Source organism: Odontesthes bonariensis, chromosome 21 (genome assembly GCF_027942865.1).
Source record: "Odontesthes bonariensis isolate fOdoBon6 chromosome 21, fOdoBon6.hap1, whole genome shotgun sequence".
Classification (NCBI taxonomy): domain Eukaryota; kingdom Metazoa; phylum Chordata; class Actinopteri; order Atheriniformes; family Atherinopsidae; genus Odontesthes; species Odontesthes bonariensis.
The window spans coordinates 10,026,276-10,043,236 of NC_134526.1; the positions used below are offsets into that span (position 1 = coordinate 10,026,276).

Below are 16,961 nucleotides of genomic sequence, written 5' to 3' on the forward strand. Positions count from 1 at the left end.
GCCCACAATTTACAAAAAATATTTAAAAAAAGAGTTAGAACATAAAAATATTTCAGGTTGGTGAACAATTGTTTGAGGAAGGCCATTTCTGGCAACATTATGACAGCAGAGTGGGCTATTCTTCCACTTTCCATCTTCACCTCCACATCTTTACTCTCTGCACAGGAACTGGATGCAAATTTTGGCCTGCAGAACAATCTAGTAGGATATGATCCTGGGATTCAAGGCTGCTGGAAACATAGATAGAAAGTTCAACCTAAACTGAACATAGGCACTGATTAATGGTCCTCGGTGGTGGAAGTCCATAACCTGGTAGGGTGAAATATCTCTATACACCTTCTGTCCGGCTACACCTGGTCTGCATGGAGGACAGACCAACAGCTATGTTCTCAGATGAAATCATACCAACGTTCCCCATCTACAGTGTATTCATTAGGACGACTTGCATCAAAATGCACAATGCATCTTTTATAAAACTGGGGATAGATGTTTTATGCTGCATCTTGCCCTAAATTGGCACTCAGACTGCACGCTCAATGTCAAAAGTGACCAGTTGGCTTGAATAAGAGAGCAAGGCCATTACAGATTAACATAGGGTTTCTCTTCCAGCTTGTTCCTCAGCTCTGCTTCCGTTTGAAGACATAGGATGAATGCACACTGACCAGCAGCCTCTTCTGAAGAGAGTCTGAATAAACTGACTGGTCGGAAATGAATGGTGCAGCCTGACACGACAAGTTTTGGTGACACTGTGCACGCCAACAATCACCACAATGCAGCATGACATCTGCCAGCCACTTTAAATGCAGTTCTTGACTGAAGAGGAAATGGGGAATCTGGTTTTCTCTGAAATGTCTCAAATCATTTTCCTGTCTGTTCGAGCTTGGAAAGCTGGTTGAAGGGTATAGAGGAGAAACTGGATCTGGTAGAATGTTATGACAAGAAGCCGCACAATGGCTCAATCTTTTAGGCAGCTGGTAGTCCTTTTCTCTGATTACGCTCAGAAAGCAAAGGCTGAAGAAGCTTTAAGAGGCAGTGGAAGAGATGATGTGGAGATACGTGACTGACAACTAGATTATTTACTTTTCTCCTCAGCTTTTCTTCCACAGACACCAGTCTGTTCTGAGTATTGAGGGTAGAGTTCAGATTTTTCCAGCCTATCTGTTTGACACAGAGACACAGAGACATGGGAAAAACACACAGTGATCCTGATCTCACATTGACAAGAAACTTTTCTTCCACTTATAATCCAAAATGCTGCCAAATTCCTGGTTCAAGTGGAGGTGAATGTGTTAGCAGGTGCAGAGCTTGGCAGGAATGTCACAGGAGCATGACCACTTTGGCAGGTATATTCTCAGAGGGGAAAAACATGAGGACAGGGAATTGGGATGTGTTTCTCTCAGGGGGAAGTGGAGGCGGCTGGGGATGTTGTTGCCATTCCCCTGTGAGATTCCCACAGTGTATCGTGGCATTGTGCCATTCATGTGTGCACCTTTCACATTCCAGTCAGAAGCCAAGGCCACTATCAACTTCTGTGCTTGGTGTCTTCCGTTTTTTTAGTGATTTTCTGATAAATTACTGTAATGTCTAGGTGGAAAGTAATGCAACAAATAGAACGATATATAGAATTTTGACATACTGGTTTACTTTTTCTGGGATTTAAATTCGAGTATTCATCTATACGATTGTCTCTCTGACATAAGAACTCTTATTACCTGGAAAATGAGGATGGTGTGTAATGAAGTTGGAGAGAAATATGTAATAGTCATGAGCAACTCAGGGAACTTACTGGACCTTCACGTGACCCTTAAATGGTCAGAATAATCACGCTTAATTTACTTAGGGCTTTACAACCCTAAATGTTCCGTATATTCACAACAACAATAGATGTAAACATGAAAAAAATAAAGCGATATTGTGAATTTGAAGTTAAAGTACAAACTCTCTGGTTTAATTTGAGGTAATTCACATCTACACAGCTGTTTGATCTGTAGAAAACCCTCCTGTTCGGCTGTTCAAATATAAGTGGAAAAATAAAATGTTTTATGCGTTTCTTTAACACTGTAAAACATGTTTTGCCGGCAATGGCTGCCTGAAGTCAGTAACCCCTGGACATAATCAAAGAATAAGTTTCCTCCTAAGTGATGATTTGCAAGGACTTTACTGCAGTTGTGGGTCTCAGTTGGGTTGAGATAAGGTGACTGAATTGGACACCGCCAAAAAAATTGCCTTCAGGAACTCTTAGATTGATTTCTCAGTACGTTTTAGGTCACTATCCCTCTGTAACGTGAAGCATCTCAATCAGCTTTATTAAATATTGCTTAATGTGAGCAAACAGCATGTCCATAAACTTCAGAATTTATCAAGCTGTTTCTGTCTTCTGTAACGTCATCAATAAAGATAACTGACCCACTGCCATTGAATGGAATGAATGTTTGTGCAATCATCCTGCCTTCACGTGATTTACAGATGCTTTGGACATTGGAAGTTATGAACCTTCTCCAACTGTGTTTCTTCCCATCATTCTGGTACAGGTTGAACATTGTCTCATGAGTCTAAAGAATACTATGTCCGAACTGGTCTGTCTTTTTAAGGGATTTTTTTTGCCAAAGCCTAATCTGGCCTTGTTATTCTTAAGGCTTAAAAAGCGTTTACATCTTTGTGGTGAACCCTCTATAATGTCTCTTGGTACACTTTGATATGCTTTCTTACTGATGGATGTTTTTCCACTTGGCAGGATGATGTGAACACATCCACCATTATTATATTCTGTGGAGGTTCCAGGTCTTCTTTGTTGCAAAGCTCACCATACAGGGTTGACAAAAAAAAAAAAGAAGACAAATTACAGTTTATTTACAGCACAATAGAAAGGATGAGGGCTTTTATCCAACCTATTTTTACATGATGGAGTTTCTTTAACAGGACAAAAGGGATTGACTTTACAGTTTCAGTCACATACAAACACAGACACTCACATGTATGAAAAGATAGGCTTGCTGGCTAATCCGGGCTAGCTTTAGCAGGCCTATAGGGGGCTGGTCTAATCCCGTTATCGAGCCCAACAGATGCTGTTGACAGAACAATAAGCAGGGGGCCAATATGGCAGTATAGCCCCAAGGAGGTCATGAGCCAAACTCATCACAGCAGCAGCAGGATCGCTGGCTGGCTGAATAAGCTGGACTCAGCACACGTCACACACACTGGATCTCGAAGGCTGACGCCTCACTGCAAGTAGTGATTTGTTTTCTGATATCCAAAACCTCTCCTGCTCTGTGTGCAGTGTTAAACGGTTCACAGAATGATAATCTCAAAAGCTCTCAGGCTTGTGGAATCTGTGAGACGTTTCAAATCCCACCTTATTTTTAGCCTTTATATGTGGATTATATTGTTATTTTGTTGAACTGATTTATTTGTTAACCCTATATCGCCATTTGTATCATATTTGATACATGGCTTTTTGAGACATCCTCACTGTGATTTTTTTCCACCTGAAAAACCTAATGTATTCAATCAGATACATGCAATGATCAGATCATCCACCAGGGTCCAGTTATACATGCACCTGAGGTTCTTCACTTGGGACATCCAAAATGGCAGCTGTCAGTCAGTCACCCACATCAATTTTCACATGAACATTTTGGAAATTTTTAAAAAGTTAAGGTAAGAAAAACCTACATTTTTTTACTGAAACTTCAATAGGAACAGTTACAGCATTGATGCAATCTAAAACTACCTCATATTTCACAACTTATTTTATAGTAAAACCGTGTTGAAAATGTGTGTATCAAAATAGATACAGCAGGTATATAAAGTAATTTATTTGAAAATCTGTCAATCGTCATTTTATTGCATTTCATACATTATGCATTCCATAAAGCAACATACAGTCTATTTATTATTTAAGAAAATTATTTAAAGGTTTAAATGACATAATTAGGTTTATTTAGAGTAGAAATTCATAATCTATATTGTATTTTTGTGAGAAAGGATCGCATTGATCATTTCCCAACATGGGAAACCCGGCAGAGATGCAAGCACTGCACAGGCAATCACTTCTCCCATGTCTACTGTGACAAATGCAAGGTCCATCTGTGCCTGAACAAGGAAAGAAATTGTTTTCATGCCTACCATTACACTAAATAGAGGCTGTGAACTAAAAAAAATGAACCAAAGAACTGAAACGTCGGCTTAATTGTTGGGTTTTTCATTGCTGCGTGATGAAAAAGTTATTTTCTATGTTTACTTTTTTATGTTATGAAGTTTAATGGGGTACAACATGTTTGTTGTATATGTTTTTGATTGTTTAAAAAAGAAAAAACTGAGCATTAAATTTCACAACTGATGTATCAAAAGTGATACAAATTAAAAATCATATATGCAAATGTTTTTATTTTCAGGCAATTATTTCATGGTTCAGGCTTTACAGGGTTAAAAGTGAATTGAAGAGTAAACTGGGGATGGAATCATTTGCCCACACCGCAGTTAACGTTTCCTGTTTTGAGGCTTTTTGTTGTCCCTGTGTTTACAAATTCAACATAAAACTCAAACACACACAATCAAGCTGGAAACACTGGCGATAACTGTGACGCACTGTTGGAAATTTTGATCAGCTACAAAACACAAACTCAGACTTTTTTTTTTACTGCCATCAGTCATGCTGTCTAAATCTAATTCTAATCAGCCTAACAATATGAAGGTATATTTAAACTCCCATGACAATCCGTTTTGGTACATGGGCAGTTTTGTTTAGAGAGCTTTGTGGCTCTAGTCTGTACCATGGCAGTTTTGGTTTGAAGCTTTAGAAAAGCTATGATAGTCTCCCTGTCTGTGTGCCTCTGCGTTTTTTTCTAGATCACAGAAAAAAGAGACTGCCTGGGGGTACTAGCTTTACGGTTTGTCTCACCTTCTGGCAGGGAATCTTTTATTCTTCACACCGACTAGTCCTGCAAAAATCACAATGTCTGAATGTATGATGGATACAGTATATAGTAGGGCAAACAAGCTCCTGTATACAAATACAGGTAATATACAGTAGAATTGAATCAGTACACATGTTGTTGTTAGAAATGTGATAAAAACCAATAAGCCACCCAGCCTGTCACCAAAAAAAACACAAACACAACCTGCAGGATAAACTGTCAGTCTTTGTTCATAAAAAAAGAGGATCAAGCTAGTGGGTGTAAAATGAAGGAGAAAGTTCTCTGAGATGATTGGACAAAATAAACAGGAAGAAAAGGCAAAGCACAGGCGTAACATGATTACTGTTAAAACAGGGGCTCTGTGACTGACATTTCCTATAGCCAATAAAGCAGAGAAGTGACACACATATCCATTAAATAATCACAGCCTGCAGAGGACTCATCCATGTGAGCAGAAATAACAATGACGTCGGCAATGATGCAGAGGAAGTGTTTTGCTCCCCTCTGCTTGACTTTCTGGTTTGCGTCCCAGTTTAACTAAATCCCATTAAAAAGGCTTTCATCTCACCGCACTTCATTACTGGCATAAATGCTGCGTCTCACCCCAGAGACAAACAGGGATTAGATGAGACGAGCTCATCTAAAATGTTATGCTCCTAAACCCTTGCAGTTTTTTTTTTTTAAACTAAGGACACTAATTTTAAATTCTCTCTATTGGATTATACAAATAGACCCTCCAGTGCAGAGGGTGTCCTGAAGGTCAGGCTTGCCGTTTCATCTATATTCTTGTGTGTCCCTGTGCCCTTGTTAAGCAGTGAGCAGCAAAGATTGCTCTGCATTTCCTGCAAAAATATATTAGAGCAAAATCCGTGGAAAATTTCAAACAAATTTCGGGAAGAAACGGGAAGACAGAAAGAGCGGAAGAAATGCAGGGGGAAAAACAAGAAGGAGGGAGCCCGGCATTGTGTGTCTGTGATTGGATAGGATGGGTCAGAGGCTTTCACACGCATTTATGAATGCTTATTTTAAGCAGAACCCAAGCTGTGCTAATCTCTACTGCTCGCCTGAATGAGGGTGCTGATTAAAAGCTAATTATACGCTACAGATTTGGCCTCTGGTGAAGACTCTGCTGATTTGACACGGCTTGGACTCCATCCTGGGTGCATGCCTGTGGGCTTTAACTCCAGAAAGCCATGCATGTGTGTCTACAAATCAGAGGGGAATTAGATGTCAGAATGCATGATGGTTGCTGTGAGGTTTGTGTTTATAGTGAGTGAACATAACTCCCTCTTATAATATTCTATTGATGAAATATATAGTTTTGGATGGTTTGCTTTATCATTTAAAGTTTCTAGTATTTAAGACTGAAACATTGCGGTTTTTACTGCACTTTGTTAGACATATAAAGCTTTGATTAAAATATGCAGCTGTTTTGATATGAGTTACATTCAAAGTGATTGTTTCAGTGACTTGCATTCAAAAGCTTCACAGTTTTTACTTGTATTAAGGATTAGAAATCTGATTTCCCCATTTATCCATTGGATATTTAGCCGTAAGCAAAATAAACTTGCAGTGTCTATCGTCTCCTTGATGGGGCAGATTATAACCCCAAATCATGGCAACATCATGACACATCTTTAAAAGAATACCTTATTATTGCTCTGTAAATCTCTTCTGATACAGTTTGTGTTTTTGAACCCTAAAATTATAACCTCTGTATGTTGAGGAATTTTGTTTATCCTTTTGCTTGTTTTCGACCTATTCCTCACTTGATATTTTGAAAACTCTCTCAGTGTTAAATTACAGATATCTTATGCTGCTAATAATGCTGCTAATTTACCATCAGCCTCGTAAGGACTTGAAATCAAACCGAAACACTTCAATTCTCCATTGATTTAGTATTTGTGTAATTATCTACCCCAGTAACTAAACCATACTCAGATATGAAAAAAAGCACAAGTATATGAGCAGTGTATTTGTATCGTTTACTTTCCAGAATAACTGTCCATCAATTTTAATTACTGCAGCAGCATGTGTATACCCAATTTCTTTGCATCAAACTCTATTTTTTCTCAAGTCACATTTCTTTTTCTTTTTCACTGTAAATAGCTCAATATTTGATTCAGTATACGCCGTTGATTGACTGGCTTTGACTTGTAATCATCTCTGCATGAACTCTCCCGGCTCCATTTTTGTCTCCTTCCTTTCCTCTAACTGGCTTTCTACTGTTTTATTACACAGACAGGAGGGGGTTAATATCTCTTATAGATGCAGCAGCAGCCAAGAGAAAATAGACTGAATCCTTCGCTGCCTGTTAGCATCTTGTCCTTGACATCATTACTCCTCTGGCATGTCAGTGTTCTTCTCCTGTGACCCTCCCACAGGAACTAAGCCATGTCCAACATCACAACAACACATGCAGAAAACAACATGTCTCACAGCCAATTGCCTATAGGGCATTTCTTTGGCTATTTATGTCTTGGAAAGTCACAAAGTCACTTCTTCTTCTTGCAGAGACTCTTAGCAAGAATTTCAATAAAGAGGCACATTAAAATGTATTAGCTTTTGGTCAGATGCCTTTCTTTACGAGCCGGAAATTAAACACCGGCACTGAGAAGGGTCGAAAAGTAATCTTTTAAGCATCATCGCTGGTAAAAAAAAATAAAATAATAAAAAAAAAAAATCACTGGGTGTTGACATCTTAAATTATAACTGTCTCCTAGACAGCAAGTCAAATAAACTACTTAAGTTAAAAAAGCTTTTTTATTGCTGAAAGTTAGGAGAGCATTAGCCTGCAGCTGCTCTGGGAGTCTTGTCAACAACAGAGAGGATAACTCTACATGCTCACCTTCATGTCAAGGACAAAATCACTCACAACTACATCACACCTGGTCACTGCCTGCATGCGTGTGAGTGTGTCAGCCTGTGCAGAGAAAAGGGAAAAGGGGATCTGAAAACTGCTGTAGGACTGGAGGCATCTTGACAACTCCACCCTTCCTTCTCCAACTATTATTTCTCCTCAGCTGCCCCCCCGCCCCCCCGTCCCCCAACCTCTCTTGCCTGTCTTTATTATTAGTGGCAGCTAAAGGCAGTGGACCGGAAAATTCCCATTGAGAAACAAACCCACATCTGCATATTACAGCCCTGTTTCACGTCTGCCTTGAGCGAATAAATTAATACATGAATAACAATGAAAATCATCCATGAGTTTCCTCCCTGCTCTCTAAATGGCATTGTGTGTGTGTGTGTGTGTGTGTGTGTTTGTGCGTGTTATTCAGAAAGAGCTATCGTTGTCTTATTATTTGCATATAACCTAAAGAACTGGCACAAACACATTACTGTATAAACAATTAAAAAAATGTCAGATTTTTGCAGTTTCTTTTTTATTTGAAAAACTACTGTTGATTTTTTTAATTGTTTTATTGTAACAAAAATGCTACAAAAGTTATTTAACAATATGAATCCATTTTATAAAAAGTTATTTTTCCTGTACAAACAGCATGGTGACTTGATATACAGGCAGCACCAAAGTTGTTCAAACCCCAATGCATGGGGATAAATAACTGCTACCAACTGTACATTATAAGGGTAGCTTATTCCACCCTTATATGTGCTGCACTATATCTTATTTGACATTGAAAAGGCACAAATGTGAACACATAAATTTGTTTTTCTATGTGACATACAAGGCACAAGGATGGGAGGTCATTATGAGTGTTATGCAAACACCTACTGTCATCTACCATGGTGAGATGTCTGTTTCTGCCTTTATTAGTGCACCACACATCCTCCCACTCTCACTCTCATCTCATCTCATTCTACCCAGATTACATCTGTTTACAGAAAGCTTGTCTTCTTCAGTTACATGTACAACACAGCAATGGTCTCTTGAGGTCCACCACGCTGCACAAATATGCACCAATACCGTCGGACCACTTTGCAGCTGATTCCACTCATTGGATGTGATAGAATGGCTCTCATGAGAGCAGCTCAAATTCCAAACAATGATACTGCAACATCCCAGCTCTGGCAAACCAAGCATGCTGACCCACTGCAGACATGCTGCTGGTATCTTACAGTGCATGACTTGTGTTGGCAATGTGTGAAGGATGGGAGGTACATGTGAACTTTGGGAGATGTGAGGCACAGCATACTTTCAGGGGTCATTTTTCACATGTCTATTAGCAGACAGCTCTGTCTCAGTGTAAATGACATGTTTGTCTGCATCTGCCTCTTGCCATCTCTCTATCTCTCTCTCACACACACACGCCACCTACTTTCTCTTTTCAAGCCAGTCTCTAAGTGTCTTTCCTAATCTATAGCACTTCCCTCCATCTCGGTCTTGCTGATGTGAATTTCCTCTCTTAGAGCCTCCATCCTCTTTGCCCCAACTCCCTCATCCAGTTCATCAGCCTCCATCTTCACTTTATTCCTACCTACCTTTTCACTCTCTAACCATTCCTGCCGTTAGATACAGCTGGTAATAAGTCACTCTGCTGTAATTTAGCCCTTCCCAAGACCTGTAATGATGGGGATCAGAGTCTGGCTGAGGTGGAGGTGAGATGAAAGGGGTTAAAGGGCTCTCCTATGCCCAAAAAGAAAGCCTTTCATGAGGCTTTTTGCAGTGAGTCATGTGGGAAGAGGTGTCGAAATACTGAAAAAAAAAGCTTCATAGAGAAAGTGAGGTGCTCATTAGGATAGGATGGCATAATATTAGAATTAGGTGATTATATTTACTATATTTTAATTCATATATATATATATATATATATATATATATATATATATATATATATATATACGGCAATATAAAAAAAAATAGAGGACTAACAAGAAGTTGCAGGAAAGACTTGAATTGATCTTAATTTATCAAAGTGATGGGGGGGTGTCCAGCTGAATAGTATGAGCCATCCTCTTTTGAACTTCAGTGCTACACAGTTGGTTTCAGTAGAGGAAAGATGTTGAGTGCTTCTCTTCTGACAAGTCTTCAGAGGAGATTTTTGGAAGGGAAATCAGGTTTAATATTCTGTCTGACTTGCCATGAGACTGCATTCATGGAATACTTCACTATCAATCCAGGCCAGATGTCTTGATATTTTTTATTTTATTTTGGACAACATTTAGATCAGGCTATGGACTTGTTATACAGAGCGTTGTGGTGCTTACTCTAATGATCAAATAAAATCTGTCATGTTGCCTTGCCATGTTGAATAAACTGGTCTTGCAAACCACCTTGTACTCGAAGAGACTCCAAGTCACACTCAGTTACAAGAAAAACTCAAGATTGTTGCTCCATTCTGTATAGTTAATCTTAAAATGACTCTAACTTTGTGTAACATAGGCCACATAAATTTACTATTACAAGCCAAGTCTTCCCCTTTCACACAGTGGCACTGAGGGTAACCTTGGATAATATGGTTGTTTCGGGCTAAAACAAACTTACAACACGCTTTCCCTATTCCTCAATGCACTTGGTCCAAACAGTAAAAGCAAGTTAGCAGCTAAGCGGACAGTCTGTTGCGTTTTACCAGAACTTATATTGTTGGTATTTGATGTGCACTTGGCTGACAGATGACATCATCAACTGGATGTCCCACGGAGAAAGCTAAACTGACAGATTAGAATTGTGTAGAATGATCATCATCAGCTGTAATGGACATTAACTTGTGTTAATGACGTTAAGTTTTTCAAATCGTGGTAACGCTGGTTAGAAAATTCTAGACCAATACCAATATTTATGTTAAACACACTAATTTGATTGATGGCTGATACAGATGTTATTTATTTTCCAATGAAGCCAGGGAAATAATGAAAAAGGCTTTATAAAAATTACAAAAAATTAACAGTTTTAAAGCAAATTAATTCATACAAATGTAGTAAAAACCTGTAATATAAACTTTCACTTCAAACGATCATTTGTATATGAGAGACACTGTCTCATAAGACTTTTCAGTCTCTCAAGTGTTCAACTCAACAATATTTCAGTGCAGACCTCACCCTACAAATCTTTCAGCAATATTAAATGTAAATGAACCTTCACAGTTACAGGGCAAAGTCAAAGCGAAGCAAACAGGACAAACCAGATAAACACATCAGTTGATGTAATCCTATTTGCCGATAGCCCAATTGCAGTCAATAAGCTGAATATTGGATGATAATGGTGTTAGGCTGATATATCTGTGAATCCCTTAACGTGAAATTTCCTTAACCCGTTATTCATTAGTGCAGAAACATGTGAAAACAAGAATCATTGCGTCTTCGTTACTTTATAACAGTTTTATGTCAAAAGGTGCCAAGGGTCACCTTCCTCATCACTTCCTGTAGAATGTCACAACATCACTACATAAAGGACCTTTAAATGACAGTAAATTTAATTATTTCAGACATATCTTTCTTGTAGACAAGTTGTGTATCAAAAAGGAAAAAAAAAAGTTGCTGCATGTGTCTGAGGAGATTTATCTTATTTGACATTTCACATCTAGATTTTTGACTCGTGCGAATGATGTTAATCCTGAAATTATATTTTGTGCCGCACCTGCATCACGGTACAATGAAGTGTTAACTATTTTTGCATCAGATACACAACAAGTCTACTGATATTTAGCAGAATAGAGGAGCCAGGAAAAGCATTTCTCAATGATATGCACACCCACACATCATTTGTTGGCCAAAAGAAAAAAAAGACCATTGATTTAAACTCTATCGAACAAGACAATGGTGAGTTAGACAGAGGGTTACGCTTGGTGACCAAATTGATAAAATACTGTTGAAAGAGAATGATATTTTCTGACATTTAGCAAATCCTCACACAGTTCAGCTCATCTAGCTGATATGTCTGCAGCAGCTGTGGCAGTTTGGGTTTATATATCAGACAGGCTAGATAAGGGCTGATAGTGAGAGTCGCTTGGCCTTCTCCACAGACACAACCCATCGACCTGCCAGAACCCGGATAAACACAGACATTGGATGGTTTCTGAAAGATGTGCCCCTTTCTGTGGCCTTACAGGCACCACACCTCATGCTTCTTGCTCCACTGAGCCTGGCATGTTGGCCTCGTTTGCCTGTCGACCTTTTCTCAGAGTCTGAACTGCCGTCACAAAGGGGGCAGCACCCTGGGGCAAAGTGGAGAAGAGCATTAGAGAAGGACAGCAAGCAGGGGGATTGGAGGTGAAGAAATGGGAACAAAAGCACATGACTTCACAGTCACATCGCATGTCAGATTTACAAACCCACAAGAGGAAAAGACAGCACAGGGAAAAGGTGTTTTAAATAACCAATATGCTATTATGTCAGGTCAGTGTAAACTCCTGCATTACCTCACCAATTACACATGCACCTTTAAAGAAATCTAATTTTCTTTGGATAATACTGCAACATCAGCCATTTACAAGATTCTGTTCTGCCACTTGTAAACACCACACAGTCGATGGATGCACATGTTTGCTCAACGACATAGAGCGACAGAGGGAACTTGTTTTCCCTCTGGAACAGGAAGATCACACGCACAAATGCATTTATGCAGAAAATCCTTGCCTTTCATCTAATTCCTCATGCTTTACTGAAACAAAGCCAGAGCACTAGAATCAGACAAAGACCATGTTATAGAGACTAACGACGAAGAGGAAGCTCACGTAATGTTAACATTCATTAGCACACACACACAGCAGAGATGTGCACATATCACAGGTGGGTGAGATTTGGAGGATTATCAAAGAAAAACCATCCAAAAACAAACAAGTCCTGTCACTCCTCTGACGTTCTGACTCACAGAGAAAACATCCACAGGACACATTTATGCCTACTCACACAGCTAAGGAAGATCAACAAAACAGAAACAGAAACAACCACACATGGCCTACATGTAAAAGTGTGTTGTCAGATAGTTAGATTTATGAATCCACACACGCTCCTGGGTCATATCAGGCCAGCCTACAGCCCCCTCTCCTGATCCCTTTTCTCTTCCCCCTCCATCATTCCACACCCTCCATCATCATTTTCATTATCAGTGATTTACAGCCCCACAATACTCACCAGCATGTTACAGACAGAAAGTACAAGCTATCATGTGGATGTGCGCGTTACAAGGCATTTTCACTGCAGATGATGTTTTGATTGACTCTCTTTATATTTTAGTGCATGACCTTAGCCAATATTAATGACAAAACCAATAATAGGATAATAAAGGATTAAGGCCTGTCTCCCTCAAAACACTGGACTTATTGCAGCTCACTGGTGTGTAAGAGAAAGTCTGAAGCCTCCCTACATCTCACTGAGAATTGAAGCACTTGAAGAGAAGCAATGTGGACAAGGTCTGCCAATCATATGGGTCATATATCCATTAGCCAACAAAGACAGACATAAGAAAATGTAAAAAAAGAAAGTGAACATCCTATAATAAACAGAGCTCACAACCAGAGGCTGCTGCTGCTCTGTGGTACATCAATGAGATTAAGGGTACCTAACATTTCATAAACACTTAATTCAAGTTAAAGTCATAACCCCAGAGTAATGGACAGACAACTTAAAAGTGGCGTACAAGTCTTTTCAAGTTTATGTATGGCATCCCAATTCACTTATGGCATGATTGCCATAAATTTGATTTCCCTTGAAAATACAGGAAACTTGTCTAACTTTGATTCACTTGGAGTTGCTTCAAATGATTTCATAATAGCTGTGGCTGTAATATTATCATCACATTTGAATCACTAATTCAGGTACAGCAGCTAATTGGGAACATTTCTTTTTGCTAACAAATTGACCTGTGATCACTGGTTTGAATTTTGTAACATAATGAGCTGGAGACCTTCCCTTCTATGAATTACATTTATAATGGTTGAAACGCTTCATATTTTCACAGCTCAAAGTCCACACAAAAGGAATACCCACAAGAGATTCTGCTTCTGAGCATCCTGATATGCCTTGTTTGCAATTTAAGCGTTCTGTTTACTTGATGACATCACCATAAATCACAGGAATACTCCCTCCTTAGTGGCTGAATTGGCATGCTCATGACAAAATGAGCAGCTGCAATATACTCTATAAGTTCTAAATAGTTAGGACAGACTGTATACAAACATACATACTGTATATATTTCCTTTACATGAAAAAAAAGACATTTTTTAAGACACTTAAAGATATTAGGGGAAACTGAAAAATAAAATGACTTTAACACACATCTCTCTGTTTGCATGTTTGAATGCACTGCAGATCCATCTATGACATAGATCAGGCTGAGGGCAGAACCTCATGCAAGATGTTCTAAGAAACAAGGGTAATGAGTTAAAGCAGGTAAGAAGTAGCATCTGGATTCAAGTTAGATTGTGAGCAAGACTGACTTTGCAGCACAGGATCATCCAGGCCTATGGTTTAATTGACAATATGGCCAAATATTCCTATTGTTTCTGTTAGAATTGTTCCTGTTATCGAGGCTGACAAATTAGTCAAATCACATCAATATCTGTAAAATATTTTTCCACTATAAACTCTTGTTTGGGATAGCTATCATTGAGAGGTTTAACATCTCTACAGGAGACCGATTTGCTTTGGCCTAAAAAAAGCCGGGTATTAATGAATTCTTAATATAATAAAAAAAAATTTTTTAAAAAACACCTTAACTTGCATTATCGCTCCAATATCTGGATTTCTTCTCTCCAACCAGATCTGTCAGCCAGGCTCTCAACATATTCCTTGTGATAAGAAAGTGAAATTTCCTAATTACTGACACATTCATCTCTGAGTATAACTGGCTGCTCCACATGTCCACTATCCATGCCTGAAGGAGGGAGAGCAAAGAAAGAGGAGCCTGGACCCACTGTCAGCTCAGTGAAGCAGCGAGGGAGGGAAACACACACAGACACGGAGGCAAGTCGCTATGAGTAACACACACACACACACACACACACACACACAAGCAAATTTAGATTATCTTATTTATTATTTCAGTTTTTAAACCTGTTAACAAGCCCACCAGCCCAGATGCTTTACTTTACATGCTGTATGAGGGCTGGCATAAACAACGAAGCAATGAAGCGTGTATTTCTGTTTCCACAGCACAAGTTACAGACTCTGTAGCATTTAGAAATTCTAAAAATATCAGAAACAGACAAGCAGGATGCCCACATACATACAGGGACACATACACAACACAGGGGCTGTGGTGGAGTTGAGGATACAGCAGAGCTGGCTGCCTGGGGGAGTCAGCAGAAGGTGAGCAGAGATAAGGCTGCGTGATTGTGACTGCATGTCAAAGAGAATCTGCACAACACAACAGTGCGGCATGCCCTGCACCTCACAAACACAACACAAAAAGACACACTTTATATGTGCAACACTGCATTCCCTGCAGCAGTGTACCAAAACAGGAATTTTGGACTACAACTCACGGCCTGAGTCAAAGTTTTTCGGTTATATTTTACTGTGGAATATATGAAGTTGACAAAGCTAACAAGCTTTAAGAAACAGTATAGAAGAGATAATGTTTGGATATGTGGAAAAGTTTTCACCTAAAAGTAAGACCTGAACATAATTTCGAAAGCAAGCTTTTTTTTATGTCAGAGTACGAAACATTTTCATGGGCTGATCTTTAAATCAATGAATAAACAAACAAATACATGTGGATGAAGTCTGTAGTTCAATGTTTGCTTTTTTCAGAACAACCTTTAAAACATTTACTGCTTCCATGTGTTGTAATTTACTATGTCTATTGTCAAATGAAGCACAGCTATAAGAGTGACTAGCCATTTAACTCTCATCTGACCAACATGTTCAACATACAGGAAGCACAAATCAGTATGAAACAGCCAATCAAAACCAAAAATAACAATTTGCTCTCTAATTTTTCTTTAGTTTGTTGATATAATAAAAAAAGCATTTTCATCAATTTGAATATTGTAGTAAACATAACAGGATATGAGTAAATAATATATGTGCTCCACCTGTTTGGGTTTTGTTAATAACTGACACAGTGCTGGTATGTGACAGTTCAGACTTGTGTTAGCTATGAAATCAATAAATTGATTAATCTATAGAAAGTGCACATGGTTCATTAGGTGCTTTTTACTGGGCTCCCCTAGGATGCTAATAGACTGGCATTTTCTAAAGCACTAATTAAAAAAAACTAAAACAATCATATGAAGTAAAAATAAGATAGAATTCTTGATGGAGAACGGATCAACAATACATTGTCTTAACAGATCCTTTAGGAGGATGTGATCACATAATCAGTTATTCTAATTCAATATCTCCCACAAACTGGAAGCATGTGAGCCATCCTCATGCTGAAGGAACATTTACATGAAGACAAGAATGTAAACAGCACAATAAAAAGGAGAAGGAAAGTATAGATCAAGCATTGAAACAGACTAGGACTCAAATTGAAATCACAGAACAAAGGTCTTCTTTCTGTTGAAAAGTAAACAAAAGTGAAGATGAAATTATTCTTAATTGCTATTTAGATTTTTTGGCCCAACGGCTGCGGCAACCGAGTTTCCCCTTCTAAACAAATTAACTTTTGCTGTACTTTATCTGCTTGCTACTTTACCACACTTCCTGTCCAACTGTAATAAAGTTAAATGGCAAGAATAAGAATGATAAGAAAATGATGGGGAAAATTTTAAATGCCGAAATAATGTTTTTCGGAGAAACGTCGTAATCCTTAAAACACTGGCAAAAGCCGATACCTTTCCTGAATAATTTAGGATAACATAGCTGGAATAAAACTGTTGCATTGTTGATGTGAATTTCAAGCTGTTATTCTACATTTAAACAACACAATGCTGATCACATAAAGCCTAAAATCATTATCATATATAATCTAATGGATTTACAAGTAGCGTTTCCTTGAGCGCGGTGGCCCAGATATCAGCTAAAGAGCATTTCTGTGTGAAAAAATAATGTACTTAATGGTGTAATCTTTTTTTTTTTTTTGGAAAACCTTGTTGCTCGTCAGCAGCCCTACAGCTGCATGGTCAAAACCTTTGTTTGGGTTAAGTTTGCTCAAGCATATCTTGGCTTCATATACAATCCCTCAGAAGTCTTTTGCAGCA

The 16,961-nt window shown here is 38.7% G+C and overlaps 1 protein-coding gene across 2 annotated transcripts in view; it reads right to left on the bottom strand.

Annotated features, from left to right (window-relative positions):
- Nucleotides 1–16,961, bottom strand: part of znf385c (zinc finger protein 385C) — a 127,623-nt gene that overhangs the window by 65,525 nt on the left and 45,137 nt on the right. The gene's annotated exons all lie outside the window — the stretch shown is intronic.